Source organism: Peromyscus californicus, unplaced genomic scaffold, assembly GCF_007827085.1.
Source record: "Peromyscus californicus insignis strain IS unplaced genomic scaffold, ASM782708v3 Scaffold_8__1_contigs__length_139910024, whole genome shotgun sequence".
NCBI lineage: Eukaryota > Metazoa > Chordata > Mammalia > Rodentia > Cricetidae > Peromyscus > Peromyscus californicus.
Genome location: NW_026294606.1, coordinates 130904841 through 130927332, shown reverse-complemented (window position 1 = coordinate 130927332; position 22492 = coordinate 130904841). Strand labels below are relative to the sequence as shown.

At 42.2% G+C, this 22492-nt stretch overlaps 1 protein-coding gene across 9 annotated transcripts in view; it reads left to right on the top strand.

The window, feature by feature from the left end:
- Nucleotides 1–344: 344 nt before the first annotated feature.
- The window catches only part of Inpp4b (inositol polyphosphate-4-phosphatase type II B), a 789997-nt gene continuing 767849 nt past the window's right edge, over nucleotides 345–22492 (top strand). For 8 of the 9 annotated variants that reach the window (XM_052726853.1, XM_052726856.1, XM_052726854.1 and 5 more), the window contains exon 1: nucleotides 345–707. The gene's annotated coding sequence lies outside the window, so the exon portion shown is untranslated. Of the gene's footprint in view, nucleotides 708–1759; nucleotides 1779–22492 lie in introns of those variants that run through there. The other variant, XM_052726851.1, reaches the window with a different exon arrangement.

Here is a 22492-nt window from a genome sequence, read left to right as displayed (position 1 = left end):
TTGGGGACTGGTCTATGGCACCTTCTCTTGTCCTTTTGCATTATTATTATTTTTTTCTCCTCCGTAGCCACTTCTCTTGCCCTGGTCGCACTGTGGCTGCCTCAGGCCACCCTCCCCTTCGCTCCTGTGATCCCACACCCCAGGGTGGGGTAGCTGTCCTCAGAGACAACACAGAGAGTCTGAGTGGCGGGTGTCAGTAAACAGAAGCAGCGTGTTGTGGTCATTTCCGAGCTGTGCGGTCGGGCCACCAACTCCATCTGTGGCGGGGAGGCGAGCTGCGCCAGTTGCGAGTCCTCCGCTCTTCCTCTTAGGTGGCTGGTTGGTGACATTGGGAGGAGACCGCTCCGAGAGAGTGAGCCTACGACGACGAGGAAGAGAGGCAGGGCGTTGGGGGGTGGGGACATGGCGACAGTGCCAGGGGGCGTGTGAGCCGCGGGCGAGGAGCAACTTCTCCCGGGCGCGAGCGGCGGGGCGGCGGGCGGAGCGTGAGCTGCCAGCCCGGAGCGGGGAGCAGCGAGCCGGGAGCCACGGCCCGCGCCCTGCGCGCTAGCATCCTCCGGGTTCCCAGCCCCGGGTGCTGAGCTCGCCGCTATAAATAGCAGGTTACAGCTTCTGCTTGGGCGCACACGCTCTCACTGGAGAACGCAGGAAAGTCAGCTCGAAAGTGTCTGCCGCTGCTATCGCCCCCTACTCAGCCTCTGTGAGAGGTAACATCCTGCTTGGGATCCTGGGGCTCCGGGGGAGGGAATTTTGCGGGTACGGCGGGTGAGGATGGGTGAATCCGGAGGCTGTGGGGCGCATCTGAGAGCTCGGGGTTGGGGGACACGTCCTGCCTGAGAGGCAGCTTGTGTGTTTCTTACCAAGTTTCCCAGCTTGCCGCTGCAATCCTTCCTTCAGCCTTGCCGCCCAGGGGATGGCTGCTGGAGGTACCCCTGTGACCCTGATTACTGTCTGGTGGAGCTCCCCCGGCCCGGCACGCACGCGTATACACACACACACACACACACACACACACACACACACACACACACACACACGAGTCCCACCCCCGGGTACACTGAGCTCTGGCCCAGCTAACCTACCCAGGCTGTGCCCACCTGAGAGGTCCTGAAAAGATGCTGCAGTGCTTGGGAGCGCCTTCTCACCCCCAGTCCCAACCTCTGGCTGCCGCCTGCCTCAGAGGAAGTGGTTCCTGGTTCTTAAGATGTGGAAGGGATGCTGGGGTCGCAGTTGACTAAAGAGACCCCCTCTCCACGGCCACCTCCAACCCCACCTTCAGCAACTCCTGGCAAAAACCCGGCCAGGCCTGTTTCTCCTTGGCTACCTTTTTGTACTACCTACCCCAAAGAGGAGTCAAGGAGTTAAAAAATCAGGGCCTCGGGGGAAGAGGGGGTGCAGGGGTCGGTGAGAGGATCTTTTGGAGTCTGAGATCTGCACTGCAGCCTCCTTGAGCTCATCTGGCCCCTCTGGCAGGGCCAGGAGCAGGAGTAAGCCCAGGAGCTTGCTTCTTATGTGGACCTTGAGGTTTGCAGCCAGTTCTGGGTAATATTAGAGCCATAGGCACCCGTGTTTACACCTCTTCTCTTCGCGCCTTTGATTTTGCTTTCCTCTGGGGCGGCGGTTTCTGTCCCTGAGGACATTCAGTGGTTTCTGTTTGGGGACAGAAGCTTTATAGGCGAGGATGTGCATATTGATGAGATAGTTGCTGCCGCACAAAACTTACTGGAAAATCCAGAGGAGAGAGGCAGTTGCTGTTAGGGGACCAAGGTTTCTTAAGGGTGAGTATGCAGCCCCAAGTTGGCAGAGAACCCCTGAGGGACATCCTGTCACGTTTGTTTTATGATGTAGAATGGCTTCTTTGTTTATCTTAATGTTTTTCTTTCTCCTGAATCCGGCTTCTCCCCTCTTTCTTAAGTGCCATTTGAGGTCTTTCCTTGGGTGTTACATATTGCTTACTTTCCCCTTTAGTATGAAATGACTTGTTTATAAAGGTGTGGCTCTATAAAATACATGAAAGTGCAGAGGACAGGGGTGAATTCATGTCTCCGATGATGGGCACTAGGTGGCCCCTTTTAGAGTTGTACGTCTACGTTTAGAGGACCTTGCTTGCACAAGAATTTTCTTAATGAGTTCTGGAATCATAATGGTATCAATCTGACTTGGTTCAGAGAGTCATCACCAGAGTGGCTGGCTGATGAGGGTTAGAGGAAGGTTAGGAGAGGCTTGGGCAAGCAGGTACTGCCAGCTCACTCAGTGAGGGGGAAAACATTAGCTCGCGTTCTTTGGGATAGACTCCAGGGAAGCACTGCATGAAATCACAGGAATTGATCAATGCCTCTGTGATCAGCATATGGGCCTTAAACTCGAACCTGTTGGAGTTTCAGTAAGTTGAAATAGTTCTGCAAAGGAATGCTTTTTATGGGATTCCTGTGTGTGTGAATGAATGTCTCTGCATCTACGTGTGTTTCGTGTGCCTCTTCTTTGGCTTTCTTTCTTTCTTTCTTTCTTTCTTTCTTTCTTTCTTTCTTTCTTTCTTTCTTTCTTTCTTTCCCTCTCTCTCTTTCTTTCTTCTCTTCTTTCCTCTTCTCTTTCTTCTTTGTCTTTGTTTTTGTTTTATTCTATTTTATTTTATAATTATCTGTTAGATGCCCATTTTCTGATGAGAGTTAGAAAGGGGGTGGATTTAGATGGGAGGGGAGGGAGGTAGGAAGAATCTTGAAGGAGTTGGGGAGGGGAAACTGTAATCAGAGTATAATGTTTGAAAAAAATCTAATTTAATTAAAGGAAAATAATAGAAAAAAGAATGCTTTTTCTGTGAGTTTTTCTCAACCGTGACTTAAAAGATTGTCCTTGAAAGGTTATGAAACATGAATGTCAAGAGAGGTTGGAGGCTCTGTGCCATTGGAAAACATTTTCTGATTGAATTCTAACATTCTGGATTGTAGAATGGCATTCTGACTGATGAGGTAAACAGTATTTATTTGTGATAAACCAATGGCCAATAGGGTGTTCAGAACAGGGATTTGTGTTTGACCCTGAAAGCCCCTTGATAGACCAAACTGTCTTGACCCTCAAAACATTTAAGACTCATTGACATTCTGGGAAGAAAATACTCTTAGAATATTGGCCTCAGTTCCACTTTGAGGATGCAGATTGATTGAATGACCTTATAGCTTATAAGATTCTCTTGTCAAAATGTTACCTGGCTCTAATACTGGAGACCCATCGGTCAACTTTGGTTAGAAGACAATGCAATTACATTTTAGTTTTCTGAAATGGAAAGTGAAATTAAGCTCTGGGGAAGCCAGTCATTTGTTCTAAATTGTGCAAATTCAATGTTCCCGACTTCTCCTCCGAAACACTGCACTGGCTCCTGGTACAAGTCGGGCCTGGCCCCACATGGGTAACGGTTAACTTCGGTTATCTTCAGGCAAAGTCCTAGAAGGCAACTCCATGAAAGACAAACAACTGCCAACCCATCTTATCGCTTAGCAACCAAGTAGATGTCAGTTTCCAGGTAAGCATCCAGCATCTGAAAATGCAAAGTCCAAGCAGGAGGAAAGTGTAGTTAGTGAGGAAAATGCTTACTGAATACCTGCCATGTTTGCATTTTGCACTCAGTGGAGCTAATAATTAGGTAACTAAGTGTCATATGTTTTATCATCTTCATGGAATAGTCTGTCATTCATAGAGCACTTTTAATTTGAATAATGACTTCATGTTCAAAAATGTATTTTCTGTATTCTGTATCTTATTCTTTTAAAATGACTGACCTCTCTCTCTAAAGGCCCAAGGAACTTGCTCCAAAAGCCACATTGTTGGTGTTTTTCTTTTTTGTATGTTGTTTTAGAACTCTCTACCAGGGAGCCCCTTAGAAGACGCTAATTTCATATGTACTTCAATACTCAGGCTTAAGAATAGTGCTGTTCAATAAATAATTTCTGCATAAACATTTATGTATAGATAAATCCAATGATAATGCTATAGTTGAATTTTTGCATGTGGGATTTCTGCATTCTTCGTGTTTCAAAACTTTAGATGTTGTATATACCTAGAAAAAGTATTTACGTAGTAGAAAACTTGTAAGGAAGCTCCCAGAGTCTCGGGACACTGCCACTGGAGTCAGAATAGCTCAGTTCATTCTCTTTATTCATTTCAGTGCCATAGTCATCAATAAAAAAGTTTAAAAATGCTCATGGTGAGGCTGGAGAGATGGCTCAGCATTTTGCAGAGGACCTGGGTTTGGTTCCCAGGAACTTCATTGGTCATCACAAGGGCTTATAACTCCTGTTCCAGGGGATCCAACACCCTCGAATGGCCTTCCATAGGCACCTACACACACGATACACATAAAACAGGCACACATACATACATATACATGCTATGGTGCTTTCTGGATTCTGACTCAATTACAGACTAAGCAGTCTGTGACTGTTGAAGGACTTCCTGTCTTTCATCCAAGGTACTGTGTTGCCCCCTATCTTCGACCCTGGGAGCACCTCAGTTTAGACAATATGCACAAGTCCTGTAGACTATGATGGTACAGTCCTGAGTTTACATCGCTCCAGCTGTCTCTGTAATTTTGCTGACCTGTGGGTGTCACGATGCATGTCATCTCAGCACAAGGTAGCACTCTCAAATGTTTTCCAAACTAGCCTTCTTGAGTTGTATTTGGAGTAATTTCTGTTTCTGCTATATGCCCTGATGGGTACCCTCCACAGAGGTGAGTGAGTAAAGGACATTGGAAGCTTCCCAAATCATACAGTTTTCATGGGATTTCCTTTGGGAATTATTTGAATTAGTATTTTCATGGGGATGGAAATAACACTTGTTTTAAGCAGGAGTTTTGCCTACCATCTATCTATTATTTATCCATATATCTATCATCTGACTGTCTAACCAATCATCCTTCTACTTACCTATCAATTATCCATCCATCCATCCGTCTTTCTATTTTCAGCAAAGGAATGAGACAAGCTTCACAGTTAATTGTCCAATGGTTTCGGGTTCCTCTGACGTTTCCAGTGTCAGGAAAGGGACCCACAGGCTGTGTTAATAGTCATATTGACATTGAATCACTGAGATGACGGTTGCAATGAAAAACATCTTGCAAGATACAAAGGAAAATAATATTAAAAAGCTTCCATAAGCTGTTTATATAATGTATGCATTAATTTCAAATATTGCAAAGAGAAAATGACATTTTTATTTGCCAAAAGAAAGCAAGTTTTTAAAAGTTAAGTGGCAGTGGTTTAGAGAGCTTTTAGAATTGTTCACTATGGAAATTGTAGCTAAGAGCTGGAAGTAAGAAGTGGAGAGGTATCTCAGGGTTAGAATGGTTGCCTCGACTGTGAAAGGCTCTGGCTTCAATCCTGGCACTGTGATTGTCTTAGTTTGGGTTTGTGATGAAACACAAAGACCAGAAAGTAAGTTGGAAAGTGTGGTTTACCCTTCTATATCACTGTTGATTATAAAAGGAAGTCAGGACAGGAACTCAAACAGGATAGGAACTTGGAGGCAGGAGCTTGTGCAGAGGCTTGGAGGAGAGCTGCTTACTGGCTTGCTTCACATGGCTTGCTCAGTCTGCTTTCTTATTGAATCAGGACCACCAGCCAGGGTTGGCCCCACCCACTATGGGCTGGGCCCTCCCCATCAATCACTAATTAAGAAAATGCCCTACAGCCAAATCTTATAGGGACATTTTCTCAACTGAGGCTTCCATCTTTCAGATAATTCTAGCTTGTGTTTAGCTGAAATAAAACAATCTAGCACATGGATGAAAAACTAAAATGAACACCCAAACAACAGCAACAATGACAACCAAACATCCATCCAACTATCTGAGAGCGTTTCAAGCTGACAGCTCAGGTCAGAAGTAGAGCACTTGCCTAGTTTGTGGAAGACCCCAGGGAGCCCCCAGCACCACAGAATGAACTAACCAACTAGAAGCTCTTAAAATGACAGTTGGTGGTCTTGAGTAGGCATGGTAGTACAGGCCTGCAGTCCTAGAATTTGGGAGGCTGAGCAGGAAGACTGCCATTCTCAAATATAACTCTCAATACATGTCTTCACTGGTTGTCAAAGTCATCCACAGCAGACGTGTTCTTGGCACTTCCTACACAGCTCTTGTTGAGTTGGTGTCGGGCTTTGCTTGACTGGACAAAAGCTCAGATGTGAGCTCCATTGGCTACCTTAACGGTATATAAAAAGTCACTCAACTTGAGGGAAATGAAGTAAAACTGAGTCAGTGGCATCTTAACCCGAGGTTGTAAGCTGTGCACTTGAGCGAAACCGCAGCAGTCTCTGAGGAAACATTGAAGTATCATTAATAATTATTTACCATCACCTGACGTCATTCTGAACACTTGCGCATGACACACTCATTAGATGTGTCCCACTTACAGATACATTTTTTTAAAAAAATATTTTTAAAGATTTTATAACATTTCACTATTTAAAAATATTTTTGTAACATTTATTTAGGTGTGTGTGGGGGTGGGGTGGGTGTTGGTGTACTCACTTTTGCACAAGGAGGTCAGAAGTGGGTGTCTGCTACCCTCTAACACTAACTATTCCTTTTGGGGGAGAGTGTCTCTTGAACCTCACGTTGCCATTTTCTGGGCTGGATGAGGTCAGTCCCTGATGTCTTTGGAGCTGAGGCTACAGGCATGAATAGGATAGTCAGCTTGTCATGTGGGTGTGAGATCTGAACTCCAATCCTCTTGACCGCTCTTAACCAGTGAACCGTCTCTCCGGCCCCCACAAGAAAATGTTTTGCTAGGTGAAGCTCAGTGTAAAAATGTGAGTTTCATGTGGAATTGCACCCCTGTAATCCCAGCACTCAGGAGCTGGAGGCAGGAAGAACTAGAAGAGTTTCAAGGTCACCCTCAGCTATACACAGGGGTCTAAGGCCCCTGTGGGATAACAGAGAATCCTGTCTCAAAACAAACAAAAGAAAATAATAAACAGAACCCCACCTTACCTGGTGACGTACCTCAGTGGTAGGGGAATTGCCTAGCATGTGGAAAGCCCTGGATTCAATTCCAAGCATCACATACACAAATACCACCTTAAAACAAACCGTTTCCTGTCTTTGTTAACAAAATCCACAGATTTTCATATTTACTAACCTACTTGGATATGTCTTAATGAGAAAGGTTACTTTTAATGGCATGTATGATTTCATCTATTCCCAACAGCCCCCTGCTTTTTTTTCTCTGTTAAAATCTTGAGGTTAAATGTTTCCAAATTATCTTCAGGTAGAATTGCTTTAAAATACAGCATTTGCCCTTTGGTAGCTTCCACGGGTGGCTGACATTGCAGACACTTAACACCAGGTGGCAGTGTGCAGCGCTTAGCTGTTACAGGTCATTTTCATTGCACTCACTTTTAAAGTTCTTCTTTTAAATTATTTACTTATATCATGAGTGAGTTAATTTAGCTAGAGTCTACAACACACAAACATTAGAATTGTATTTTGGAGATCTGTTGTTTGAAATATTTAGCATAATCTGCTTTTGTGAGGTGTGTACATACCTAAAGAACTCTTTGAGATTAATTGAATTGAATGTGCCAGAACTTTACTTATGACTGGGTAAGCAAGCAGGAAAGAAAAAACTAAAAGAACACGATAAAAATAAAAGCATATGGTTTATCAGAAATGGACATCGTGTCACCCGTCAAACACCCACATTTGAATCCCAATCCTTTCACAGTACACCCTTAATTTTCCCCTAAGGATCACTGACTATTCTGTTCCCCTGAGTCTCCCTCCCAGCTCTGCCTCATCAGTTCAACAAGCAAACAAATAAACAAAAATCCAAAACCAAGTGACTTGTGCGAGGTGGTGTATATCTCTAATTCCATCACTAAGGAAACAGAGATGAGAAGATAATGAGTTAAGGTCCATCCTGGGATACATAGCAAGGCCCTTGCTTAAAAAAACAAGGCAAAATAAACAACAACACTACCAACAAAACAACATAGGAAGGAAGGAAAGAAGGAAAGAAGGAAGCAAGGAAAAGAAGGAAGGAAGGAAGGAAGGAAGGAAGGAAGAAAACTACAGTGCGGATGCTTACATTATCCCTGAGTGCTCTCTGTTATATGATAGCAACAGAGAGCACACTGGACCAGCCGTGAGGCACTTATGAAGTATTGGGGATTATGCAGATGAAAGTTACTGCGACAATTTCTTCTTGGTTAACCTGTTTATAGACTTGCCAGTCTTTAGGTGGATGATTAAGTTATGAGTCACAGCAGATTTAATCAGTTCATTCATAAGTGCAGCAGGATGGAGCAACTGTATTCTCTCCCTTTCGGGATGATGTGGCCTTTCAATCATGTTCACTGCACGTGACTGTCGTAGGAATGGAGACTGAGGGAAAACAGTCACCAACCAAAGCTGGCAACTAAGAGATGCATTAGTTAAAATATTTTTATTACGTAAAAATTCATAAGCCTAGTCCAGTGGGTTCTTGTCTACTCCATAGCCAGATGCTATGGTTGTCCACTCAGGACCAGTGGATTCTTGTCTATCCCGTAGCCAGATGCTAGAGTAGTCTGCTCAGGACCGTTTTTATTTCATCTGTAGTCCCATGCACTGTCTATCTCTTTGGAGTTTGGGAGCAAATCATAGAAATTATATTCAAAGATGCATAGCTGTAAAACAGTTCCTTACAAATTTAACTAACTTACCCAAGATCACACAACTGATTAGTAATAGAATGAGTGCAGGGTCAAGGTGATATGTATCATAGAAGGACATTTTAAGACAATTGCTAGAATAAAATATCATGCTTTCCTTAGCAAACCAGAAATCATGGCATCTTGCAAATTTACTTGAATTAGAACTCATTATCTGAGGCAAGAATGTTTAACTATCTGAAAATTTGAGATGTTGTTTGGACTTCTCCTTTGAGAAAGGCGAGGATCTACTGAAACACAGCTTTTACATTTTGTAGCGCTGAAGTCTCAAATGAAAAGAATTGTGAAAGATTTCAGAAAGTTGATAGTATACATCTCCTGGCCGTTATGTGTCTAGCATCAAATATAATTCCTTTTAGAGAAAACTAATCATCTCTTTCTAAGGGAGTTTATTACCATATTTTATTAACATGTGTATAAATTGTATAGGGAATAAAAACTAGCATAATTTTCTTAATAGACATGTATTTTTACTTAACTAATTTTTCATGTGGTACTTTCTATATTAGTTATATTTGTGACCACTCTGCCTGACAGAAACATGGTATAGAAGGGAGATTCCTTTGGCTCAGGGTTTGGAAGCATCTCAGTCCATCATGGAGCAGAAGACATGGTGATGTTCGTGGTTGCAGGATCCATGTGAGTTTCCTTACATGGAGAGGGACCCAGACTGTGACAGGAGCCATGGGCCGGGCGCCACTATCAGCTCATGTTCTGTAACAGCCTACTTGCAGCAGTCAGACCTCACCTTCCTGTGCCTCTGTAGACTCACGCAAAGAGTTACCAGCTGGTAACACAAACAAAAGCTGCTGGATGATTCAGATTCAAACCACAACCATTTCCTTTCTGGGATGTGTTTAAAGATTATTTCTCCATTTATTCGTGCTGCTCATGTCTCCTTTCCTGTCTTATGCAACAGTGAGAATGGAGAATACTCAACGTAGTGGATCAGGAAGTAATGGAGCCATTGAATTCTATTTGATTCTCTTAAGTTTTTCACCGTCCATTATTTTCATGACTATAAATATAGTAAGCCTCCATTGACACAAATAATGGACAAGTGAAGTCTAAAGAGGCGGACAAAAAGTTATGTAAATCAACACTGTTAGCATTTTACATTTCTTTCTAGAATTTTCTATGATTCTTTTATGATGATTATAGTGTATTTGTGGAGATGCATTCTGATTTTTTTTTTTAATTTAAACTTCTCTCCTTCAAGCCAGCTTAGATACTGATTGACACCTGTTGCCTGCAAGGTCCTCTGCTAGACTATGTTCTGTTCATGGAAGTGAATAACAAAGATGACCACTTCCCCACGCTGTCAAACACAGTGAGCTGAAAAAATTATGTAGGAGCTGAGGCATGGCTTGTTAGCTCAGAGTGCTTGATGGCCAACAGAGAGTACGTGGTATGCCCAGAGCCCATGTGGAAGCTGGACACATAGTGGAAATATCTGCAGTCCTGATACTCCTTTGGGCGATGAGAGGCAGAGTCTGAATCCCCAGAAGCCCAGGGTCCAGGCAGCCTGCATGTGCAGCAGAAATGCTGCCAAATGACCCTGCCTCCAAGATGGTGGGCGGTGAGCACAGGCACTTCCGGTTGTCGCCTGCGCATCGTGGAGTGCACCAGCATTCACACATATAAACACAAACACACACACACACACACACACACAGAGAGAGAGAGAGAGAGAGAGAGAGAGAGAGAGAGAGACAGAGACAGAGACAGAGAGACAGACAGAGAGAGAGAGACAGACAGACAGAGAGAGGGAATTATCTAGTAAGTTATCTAGTAAACAGAGAAATTCTTTTTAGATTTTAGATTATTGGTGATGATTGTGTTGTCATCAAAGTGTGACAAATATTTTCTATTTGTTCTCATTGTCTGATATTCTGTTTTCCCCCCACAAAGGAACAATTCCTAGAACTAGCATATTGAATAAAGGATGTGAAACGTTTAAAAAGTCCTTACACTCATTACCAAATTGTTTTCCAGAAGGCTTGCATTTATTTACATTCTCACAGGAAGACTTGTCATCTTTTCACCAGCACTAGGGCTACAAAAATGTGTTAATTCAAAGGGTGAAGGTAATTTAAACAACAAAAGCTAGGACTGACTGAGGCCCTCTAGAGGCCGTTCACAGTATAAAGCCTGACGTTGGCGTCCATGTTATCCACTCAGTCCGCGCGATAGCTGCAGCGGGTGTCCGTCTTTCTGTTCACTCTTTGTTTTTATTTAGTGCTAGGTATTGAACTAGGCAGGGCATCATACGTGTTATTCGCTCACGGAAATTTATTCCTAGATGCCCCTTCTCATTTTAAAGGTTAGGAGACGTTCTTTGAGGGAAGTTTAACTAAACTTACCCAAGATCACGTTGCTGGTTAGGAGTAGAATAGATGTATGACCAAACTGGATTCTAGTTTAAAATCCAGACTTTAGGAAGATGACTCAGTGAGCCAAATGCTTGCTGAACAAGCATGCAGACCTGAGTTTGGATGCCTAGAAGCCATGTAAAAACTGTGTGTGTGTGTGTGTGTGTGTGTGTGTGTGTGTGTGTGTGTGCGTGCACACACCTGTAGCTCCAGCATGAATGGTTGGCCGGCATAGACAGGTGGATCCTGGAGCTCCTTGGCCAGCCACAATAGCCAAAATGGGAAGCTCCAGGTTTAGCAAGTGACCCCATTCCAAAAACTATCGCAGATTCCTCTGGCCTCTGCATGTGCACGCAGGTCAGCATACCTGCCACACAAGTGCACACGCATGCACATAAAACACACATGCACACATAAAAGAGAATATAATCTAGGCTTTTAAGTGCTATGTTTCTTCTTCATGGCTCCACTGAATAAGACTGAATGCTGCACAATCCTTTTTTTTTGTTGTTTTTTTTTTTTTTTTTTTTTGGTTTTTCGAGACAGGGTTTCTCTGTGTAGCTTGGCGCCTTTCCTAGAACTCGCTTTGGAGACCAGGCTGGCCTCGAACTCACAGAGATCCGCCTGGCTCTGCCTCCCGAGTGCTGGGACTAAAGGCGTGCGCCACCTCCGCCCAGCACAATCCTTATTTTCACTTGCACATCACAGTTTGATGCCAGCTCATGTGTTCAGCCTGGCTGTACATTGAGACTCTGTGTCCCCTTTCACCAAACTGTCCTTTATGTAGCAGTAATATGGAACTTTGGCCAATTATATTACTTGTATCTTTTTTGTATATAAAACTTGAAAATATGGTTGTGGTTAAACTGAATGAATATCTATGTCTTTTTCTCCATGACATTTTTTTGTGTGTGAAAACTGGATTTTTTTAATCCACAAAGAAGTTTCTGATTTACCTAAGTTGATTTTCCTTTAAAATGATTTATATCTAATTACTAAATGCTTTTCTTTTTCTCTCATATGTCCAACTTTTTCATTGATAATACAAAATAAGCAATCAGTTGAAATTTCTCTTAAAATAGGCATTTTCTTCCCACAGCAATCTTTACATATGACACTTTTTCTCTATTTAGCCTTTATGCTATCGATGGAGTAAAATATTCTCTTAGTCTGCATGTGCACACATATAGATGCTCCCACACTTACAAACACTGCAAACATGTGCACACATACAGATGCTCCCACACTCACAAACATTGCAAACATGTGCACACACTTGCAGATGATCCCACACTTACTGCAAACATGTGCACACACTTGCAGATGATCCCACACTTACTGCAAACATGTGCACACACTTGCAGATGATCCCACACTTACTGTAAACATTTGCACACACTTGCAGATGCTCCCACAATTACAAACATTACAAACATGTGCACACGCTTGCAGATGATGCCACACTTACTGCAATCATGTGCACACGCTTGCAGATGATCCTACACTTACAAACATTGCAAACATGTGCACACGCTTGCAGATGCTCCCACACTTACTGTAAACATGTGCACATGCTTGCAGATGCTCCCACACTTGCCTTTAGTGGGCTTTCAGTTCTGCTGCACTTATTTTATTCTAGTGTTTTTTTCTTTCCCTTGCTTTATGAATGTAACACAGGCTTAAATGCTGTTTTTATACCTTTATGTCCTGTACACTTGAGACCTCATTTCTAGTACTTTTCTCTCCCCCAATGTTCTTAAGACACTCTCATTGATCTTTCTTCCAAATTAATTTTAGAATAATTTTGTAATCCAATATACTTTGGGGTTTTAATTGAATCTTATTGAGTGGATAAATGGAATTAAGGAAAATTGCCAACTTTCAAAGATACAGTCTTATCTAAATCTCACTAAAGGTTTGATTTTGGCGACTTTTCATGCTGTGTATAAGGACACAAGGAAGACACCAACCATCCTACCTACATTTTTTCCCTTTTTATCATTCACTCATCAAACTGGCCAAGGAATTGTAAATTATGTGCCCTTTGACCTTGGCTTTACTAGTCTTCAGCCAAATGAGAGTGGCCATGTTCAAAGTGTTTGCTTTGTTTTTGCTTTGTTTGTAGAGCACTTTGTACCTTTGACTCATGGTGTTACAGGGTCCTGTGGAGAGGGGCACAGCAGGCTTAAAGGCTTCCCTTTCCTGGTACTAGGCTACAACTTTGAGGTCAGCATCTATTGGTTTTAAATTCTTTTACTTTAACTTCATACTGTACATTCAGTGTAAATATTTACCAATGATAGTTCAATTTCTTAACCAGACAACTTATGAGATGTTAAGATACAGATAAAAAATATACAGAAATTTGTGCATCAACAAAATGGCAAGAGATACTGCTCAAGGAAGATTTTATTTCTTTTATTAAATTTGACAAAATTACCTGTAAGATAATCAATTTTGGCTTGTCAAAAATGTGTGGCGGTGTTGGCTGTCCTGCCTGGGGCTATCACTTATTATGTGGGCCTGTACATTAACTATAGAGTTCTTTAAAATAAAAACTGCCCAGAAATATTTTCATATACACAATTAGTTTACGTGTTTCTAAAGTGCTATCTCACCATCTATTTTAACACCCAACTAATGGAATTTTCCCAAGGGCCTGCCCTGAGAAAATCCCTTCCAGGGTCCGGGGGAAGACACTATGTCTGGTGTGGGGTTATCTGAGGGAAAAGAATCTATGTACACCATTTTCTTTCATCTATTTACTTTATTTCTCTATGACAAAATTCTATCTATACAGCTTCAGCTCCGTCCTCACATTCAGCTCCTCTCTGTACTTACTGCCCTGTCATAGACCTAACTAAGCTCCTATGCTTTTGACCTCGTCTTCATCCTCTGTTCCTTCATCCTCCATCTTTCCTTCCTAGCTCCTTACCCCCGGCTCTGAGAAACTCTGCCTTCTTCTCTTCTCTCTGACCATGCGGCTCTGTCTACCATCTACAGAAACTGCCTTGTTCTTTCTCTCCTGGCCATGTGACTCTGCTCTGGCCAGGAATCCTGCTCCAGTCTTTACTGTACCTGGTTATGCAAAAAGCCCTATTTTCCTTAGTCAGTAGCTCTGCAATGCTGCTAGGCCTGAAGGCAGGGGCATGGTCTGAGCTTCATTTGCACAAGAAACAAAGCTATGCATCTTCATCCTGCCTGTCTGCTAGGCACTGTAAGGGTGTTACCTAGTGGATCAGCAGTAGGTCTGAGAAGCTTAACTGTTTGCCATATGGCCTAATAGTATATGGGTGCACAAGAATTTCATAGCAGAAGATAGCTGGTATATATTAAAAGCTAAATAATACCAAATATTCCTTGATAAATGGCTTTACTCTAGAAAAGTTCCTTGGTTTTTCTATGTATAGCTTTACCATATAGCCAAATCTCTATAATATATTCTTGCAGCCTGCTGTACCCATGCTTTGACCTCAGAGTAGGAAACTATTTGCATATTGAAATCACACAAGTGGGTAAGCCTCCTTTCTCAACAGTAATCCTTTCCATTTTCTCAAAGTTGAGCTTCCTTTCTCTCTGACTGGAGGACTATACCTTCTTGGGCTTGTCTCAGGAAGTTGCCAACAGATAAGTATTTTTAAAGGGGTCTTCAGGTCTGTGTTGAGCCTACAATTGTAGTCACATCATTTCAAGGGCAGCTCCTCTGTGTGATCAGGATTGTTTATGGGAACTGCTATTCTAAGATGTGCACTTTGGTATTGTGCAAGAATCAGGTTTATCTGCCTGTTTAAAATTGCAAGGGCTTCTGGACAGGTGGGTTGCAGGGGTCTACAAATATCCACCTTGATTTCATAGGCCAGGTAATTGAACCGGGTGTCAGATAAAGACAAGGGAAGAGATTTTGACTGGCTTCTGATTGTTTGCTGTGTTCTATGCTTCATTTTGCATGCTTCTATTTGCTTGTATGCTTGAAGCATGGAGCAGCAGCAAAGATGAAAAGCCTCCCAAAGCCTCAGGGAGCTTTTCTCCCTCTTGCTTAAGTTTCCTTGGCAGAAGCTCTTGGTGATGGGTGCTGAGGAAGAGTGTACACGCAGGAGGAAAGGAGGCCAGTGTGAATGCTGACAAGGAGAGACACTGCAGTAGTGCTTCAGATCACACATTTTATTTGGGTTCTCATGTGCATAGGAGCGAGCTAGCTAGCTAAACTAGCTGAATCAGTGAGTTTGGGGTCCAAGTGAGAGACCCTGCCTCAGTACATACAGTAGAGATCAAACAACCGCCCCCACACACACACTTTCATCTACATATGCATGTATACTCTATACATATACATGCAAAAAGGAAAAAGTAACACATTGGTTTGGTGTTCTTTTTCCTTCCAGCACACTGGTCCATATGAACATATTTATAATAAAGTCAATGAAAACTTACTGAAAATGCAGTTTTAGTTCAGCAGGACTCCATGAGCCCCTAGTATACTTCCATATTCCATTTTCTGATAGACAATATCTTGGTTCGATTGGTTCTGAGGTGCCCTAGTGCTAAAACCAGGAGGGACCTAGGCAAGTGGTATTGTTGGGTAACATCTCCACAAACATGTTTGAAAAGTGGAGAGAGAGTTGTAGCTGCATTCTCTCCAGTCTCCTATAGTTGAGAGAGAGAGAAAAGAGTTTTATGGGGACAGGGTAGTGTTCCTTGAACATCCTATGAATAATAATCACTCTAGAGAGGTTACAATGTCTGGTCTTGTTGTCCTAGGTGTTTTTATTTATGTACTTACACTTACTTATTCATTATTTATTCCCTGTGTATTTAAAAAATGATTTGAAATAGTATGTGATAAAATTACAAATAAAGATACCAAATTTTGACAGTAGTTCAATAACAACATCAAAAATGTATTTTGGAACTTAACTAAAACCAGCATAGCATTAAAATTAAGTTTATAATATGAGTAATAGCCAGCATGGTACGTGAGCTTTCCTCTAGGTAGAAAAATATCTGGGACACTCAGAAACATTCCATAGATTCCCATGATTTTGAATAAAAGGGACAATCATTTCAGGAATTATTTGATGATGTAAAGTTTCCACAGGTAGTCTGTATGGGCTATTGTGGTGGGTCCTGATACAGAGGAGGTCACTGAACCTTGGGACCCAGACATAGTGGTTTGTTATTTTACCAATTATGTAAATATCATAACCACCCCACCGATTAGCTAATGAGAATCAAATGAGATTACATCCATCAATGTCTTATAAAATATACTATCAAAGTCCAATACTAGTATTGACAACTATTAATATAATTATTAGTCTGTTCTTTCTTGTGCTTAGAATTAACATTTAGAACCCAACTGCAACTTTATACATCTTTTAGATTTTATTTGTATATCTGTGTGTATGTGCATGTGGGTGCAGGTGCCAGGAGAGGTCAGAAGAGGGCATTAGGTCCCCTGTAGTTAGAGTTCAGGTGGTGAATGAACTCAGGTCTTCTGTAAGAACAGCAAGAGCTCTCAACTGCTGAGCTGTCCCCTCCAGCCTGTCACCTGTCACCTACACCTTTCAATGTACTAACAATATCCAATTATTCTGCATGAAAGAGGTATATGGATAAGTATGCACAACAGAAAAATGTGTTTGTTTTAACTCACCATTGATTAACATTTTGAATTACAGCTACTGTCAATTGTCTCCATAGGTATCATAAATAAAATTGCTACATTTTGTATATGATTTACCGAGCATTTCTAGAACTGATGATGAAAGCATAATATGCTTTTAAAATTGAATTTTGGTGTCTAGTCAGATCAGGATAACAGAATTTTGTAAAACATTGAATTCAGCTGTCTTTGGATAGAATACCTATTCATTTGCTACTGTCTCTGTCATTCTCTATTGTCTTATATTTGACTCATTTCCCTTGTGTTTGTTACTTGTCTGGGCTTTCTAGGCATTTGAACTTGGTTCTCCAAAACTAGAAGTGAAATGGGTTACAGATGTATATAAGCAAATGTATAATTTCTGAAGTTATACACTTGTGTGTATTTTCATATTGACCAAAGCAAGTGACATAGACGTCACTGCTCTGTTTCCTGGCCGCACTTTTGCTTGAAGATGGTCTACATCTGGTCAAACTTAAAACTTAAACCAAGTGATGGGAATACTTGGATGGCTTGGCCGGAAACCTGACCATCTGAGTCCCATCCTGGGTCTCACATTGGAAGTAGATAGTAGACTCTTCTTCTGGTCCAATGACCTTTCCATGTCTGCCTTGATGGCCACCTTCCCCCACATTTTGAACAAAAAGTATCTAATTAAATAGTAGTCTTATACGTGAAAATGGAAGAAGATCAAAGGATTATCTGTGGGTAAAACCACAAAACAATTTAGGTAACAATCCCGAGTCCATTCAATTGGATTTTAAGCCATAGTTCCTTAGCACTACCAGTCTTGCAAAGAAGCCACGAGGTGCAAATACAACAAAAGTCATAACACACACATTGCTCAGGAACCAGTGACTTCAATAAGTAGTCAATCTTAGAGCTACTTTAATTTTTAGCTAAATTTTCCTATTACTATGTGAATGAGTGTGGAATTGAAATCAAAAAGATATATTAGTATTTTCTACATTGTAGCAATAGAATTTTAAATAAAGTTCTGGCACTCAAAGTTGATATAAAATATTTTATTATTACAAAGTGCATTTTGTAAGTTCACATTTTAAAAGTATTCTAACTGTAAGAGTTAAGGAGCTTAAGCAGACTCCTTGGTTGCACCAAAAAAAAAAATGTGTGGAATTCTGTGTAAATGCCAAGAGTGTAGAGAACATTTGAGTAATAGTACTGGCTCATATACCATCACGCAACCATGCCTCTAGATCCTGCATTAGTCACTTCTGTTGCTGTGACACTGTCTAGTGTAGGTAGAGTGTCTGGCTCCTGGTGCAAAGGAATTCAGTGCATCATGGTGGGAAAGTCATGGGGGTGGAACTAGCTCCTCCCAGTAAGCAGAGTGAAGAGAATTCAGGGGATGCTCACACTCAGTGGGTTTTCTCTTCCCCATTTTTATTCAGTCCAGGACCCTTGTTTGTGGGAGAAGGCCACCATGTTCAGTTAATCTTCTCTGGAGAAGCCCTCACAAAGGAACCCAAAGGTCTGCCTCAGTTATGTCCTGGAAATTCTTTGTGTCCTTCACATCACACATCTTCATCCCATTCATTTCCCTGTCCCTTTGTATCCACCCTCTGCCCTTGCAAACCACACCCCAATAAAATAAAATAAAATGTAAGAGAAAAAAGAAAGAAAGAAAAGTCAATTTTGTCATGGAAGCTGTAGTGTCACATATGAGTCACGCAGTAACTCATGTATCTTTGTCCATGTGTCTTTACTTGCAAGTGTTCATTGCAGAGTCATTGGTCTGGTTCGAGGCCTCTGATTTCTGCTACACTATCCATGCTGGGCCCTCACTGGTACTCCTCTTGGTCATCCTGATGTTGTCCTGTGTTGTGGAAATTCTGAAGCTTTGGGTCTGCTGGACCAGTCCCTTCATGTGCTCTAGCAGATCACAGATGGGTTGGATATTGGAGTAGGTCAACACGTAACCCTGGTTCTGGGCCTGGGTAGTTGCAGGATTGGTCAGCCCGCCAGCTCTCCCTTCACCACTAGGGTGAGCTCCCCTGCATTGCCCTGGCTAGTTCACCCCCTGCTGCAATGAGCAAGGGGCGGGGCCAGTTCTCCTGCTTTCCTGTCCTCAGGGTCTGATCTCCCACACCTTCACCTTCAGGGTCAGCTCAACTCTGGTGTCCAGGCATGGCATAGGGGCCACTCTCCTGAGTGCTGCAGCAGATGAGAGGCAGAGCCAGATCTCCAGCTCTCCCACCTGCTTCAGGCATTGATGGGCAGGGGTGGGGGGTAGGAGGTGGAGTGGGAGAGGCTTCTCTCCCCTGCCCTTGTCACCACATGTCCTGGATATATCTTTATCCAATCAAGCTCAAGGTTGAAATTAATGAGCACAGTTTTTATTTCTTTATTGGGAGTTTTCATTTGCTTTTGGTATTTTCACTTTGAGTTTCAGTTAATCAATGGATGTAATGCCCAGTAGGACTCATTGTACATAATTGTCTCAATATTGTTTTGATAAGTGAATGAACAATACAGCAGGATGGCTTTACCCAAGAAAAATCACACAGCTGGCCTAGCAGGAGAGTTAAAGTTCTAGCCAAACTTGACCTAGTAGTGAATTCTTACTATTTCAGGGAGAATTTTGGTGTTGGAAAAGTCGTTGTAGGTGTGCATGCATACATTCCCATCATGTGTGTAGGGTCACAGGAGCTGGAGGGAGAAAGAACAGCAGAAAGGAGAAGAGGGTCATAGACTTGTGCACGGTCCACCATGCGCCTTCAGGCACCTGCTAAACACATGGCTTTGAGTATGTTCTACTTTCCTGGAGGGCTGGTGTTGCCCTAACCCCAGAACCTGTGCAAGGTGGACCAGTGAAATTCTCATCACACCTTGACAGTGAACTTCGGCAAAGACTTGCAAGGTATTTGTACAACAATGGCAGACCCAACTCCTGTCCTGGGGAGGATGAGCAGTTTGCATTGTTCTTCATCACCTTATCATAGTTGTGAGAAAGAACAATAGAAAATTGGGACATAGAGAAAAAAAAATGTGTATTCATGGGAACACACAAAGCAGAAGGATCTATTTTGATAAAAGTCCTAACAGCTAGATTGTTTGACATCCTGAGTTGCACACTGATTCTCCTCCTCACAGTTGTGTGAGCCAGCATCATTACTGCGCTCACCTTTCAGGTGAGAGAATTAACACAGAGAGGGGTAGTTTATCATGTTCCAGGAACACACTAAAGAACTGGTAGGTTGAGGCTTCTGAGTGAATTCCTTACAACACTCGAGGCCTTGCCTTTGCAATCCACTCAGCTCCGGAAGTGAGTACAAGGTTCTGAGGTCAGAGTTCAGACTTCGATGAAATTCCAGTGTTGGGAAAGAAAGCACACGCCCTCCTTCCCCATTCCCAAAGCTTGCAGCAGGGTGGCAGAGGCTAGGAAGATTTGGCCTGTTGTTTGTGAAGTGACATTGTGATTGTTCCAATCCGTGAGGGAGTCTGGCTAAAAACAATACTCACCTGTAGGATTTTTCTCTTCAACTTTTGAAAATGCTTGTGTAAGTCTGCCTAGAGGCACTCTGTTGAGTAGATACCTAATATCTGGAGATTCTGTGCTGATGATGAGCATAAAATTGTCCAGCAGTTGGAAACCTTTAATCATGCACTTTGAACATTCTAGGCCAAATTTTGTTTCATGGCCTAAAAAACCATCATAGTTGAAGGAAACATCTGCTGTGCCATCCACAAGAGCTTTGGAATCCAATCGACTTCACTTACACGGTCATTTTATGAGCATCGGGCACGCTCAAAAACTTGACTCATTGCTGAATTTTCTACTCAGAACATCCACATAAGTAGAAATAAATGTTAGCTTCTGTAAAATGCACTGGTTAAAACTGTCTATAGATGTTGGTGGCTAAATAGAGAATGGCCACAGTATATGCTGGATTGTTTTGCCTCCTGCTGTCTTAGAAGATACGTGCTGAGCACAAAATATATTTTATTTTTAAGAAGGCTTTGTTTACCCCAGATGGCACCAGTGCTGCTAAGGTTTATTTGTACCATGGTTACTTATAGTACAGATACCGTGGGAATTCAGCTACACTGCAAGAACAATGTATTTGCAAGAAATGAGCACCTCAGGTGGCAAGTCTTCATTAAGATAAGCACGGACCAATCTGTCCTATGAAAGATCTTCCATTTTCTACTGGAAGGCTGTTGGGAGTCAGCATTGCATGACTGCTGCAGATCTGTTTGCTGAGCTCACTGGTGAGGTTCCTTTGCAGATCCTTCAACAGAGGTGCTTAATTTTGGGAAGAGCGAGAAAAGCTTTCTGGAAACAGAAGAATTTGAGATTTCCAGCCTGACCATCATTCACTGAAAACGCAGGGGAGTGTGTATGAACATGTCCTTTGAATTAATGAATAGGAAGGTTGTCCCATCACCCTAATGAATTCTTGAAGAAGACATTTGCAAAGAAATGACTGAAGTTGCTCCCTGCAGGGAGATTAATGTTTTAATGTGCAAAACTCGACAATTTGCAATTCCTTTGCTCTGTGGCTCTGTGAGCTGCGCACTCTTACAGTGTTTCCCCACCCCACAGCTGTCTTCCAGATAACTTTTGTAGAGTTAAACAGCAGAGCAGCTAGTGCTGAGCCCTGTCTGCCTAGACCTGAGGATTCTGTCTGCTGCATGAAATTAGCAGACAATGAGACCTGTGTCTGCTAGTAAATACCTACCAGGAATATCGACAGGTTCTGCCTATCCAAGTGTCTTGGACTTGCTACTCAATTTACCAACATGGAAGCTGGGTAAAGGGAAATGGTGTGAGGGAGGAGTGTGTGCCCTTGGAACCTCTCATTGCTCATTTCCAAAATAAACCTCGAAATGGTTCCTTTAATAACTCACCACCCCACTACTTTGTTCACGCTTCTTGTTCGTGTTCTTTTGTCTCTTTCCGGGCTGCACTAAATCTGCATATTTGCTCTTCCCTTCCTCAAGCAGCCAGAACACATCTGTGGGGCACTTTCCTGTCTCCTGTGTCTTCCCCTCTCCTCTCCCCCACCCTTCTTTTTCCCAGTTTGTTCAGTATGTTCATCTATTCTAAAGAACCAGACTCCCTCCCACTTACTCTCCTCTGGCCACCCCTTTCTCTTCCACAGGAGAGAACCAAGCACCGAGGCAGAGACTGTCAACCTTTCTCACACTTCCCATTTCAGCGCAGTCTGTCTGGACTCTATCTCTACAGCTTCCGTGAGAGATTGTTGCCACGGTCATTGAAAAAAGAGACTTAGTATATTTTGGGTATTTCTGTTTTTAATTTTACTTGATCATTTGGCAATGTCAGATTCTTAACTTTTCTTTAAAAATTATTTTGTTGGTTTTCTTGATACTGAATTATCCTTACATTTTAATTTTTGAATATGAAATATCATGCACATATACATGTACTATATTTGAAAACCTAAGCATGTCTATGCCTGTCCACACCCCTGCATTGTTCTGTGATTTGAACGATGCTAATCATTAGGTCAATTTGAGTTGGCATCTTGGGTTGCCTATTATAATCTTATACATCTCTCTTCTGAAGCATATTCTCAGTAGGTCCATCAGTTGCTAACTTCCAGCACGACAGATCCTTTATTAGACTTACTCTGAGCCATCTTATTTTTACTGTATGATTTAAAATAGTATTTCTTTTAAGCGTGTATGTTTTTACTCTGTTAATGGCATGTAGAATAGTGTTGACTAATGTGCCAGTTTTGCTGTCAGATGCTTTACTAAATTTTCT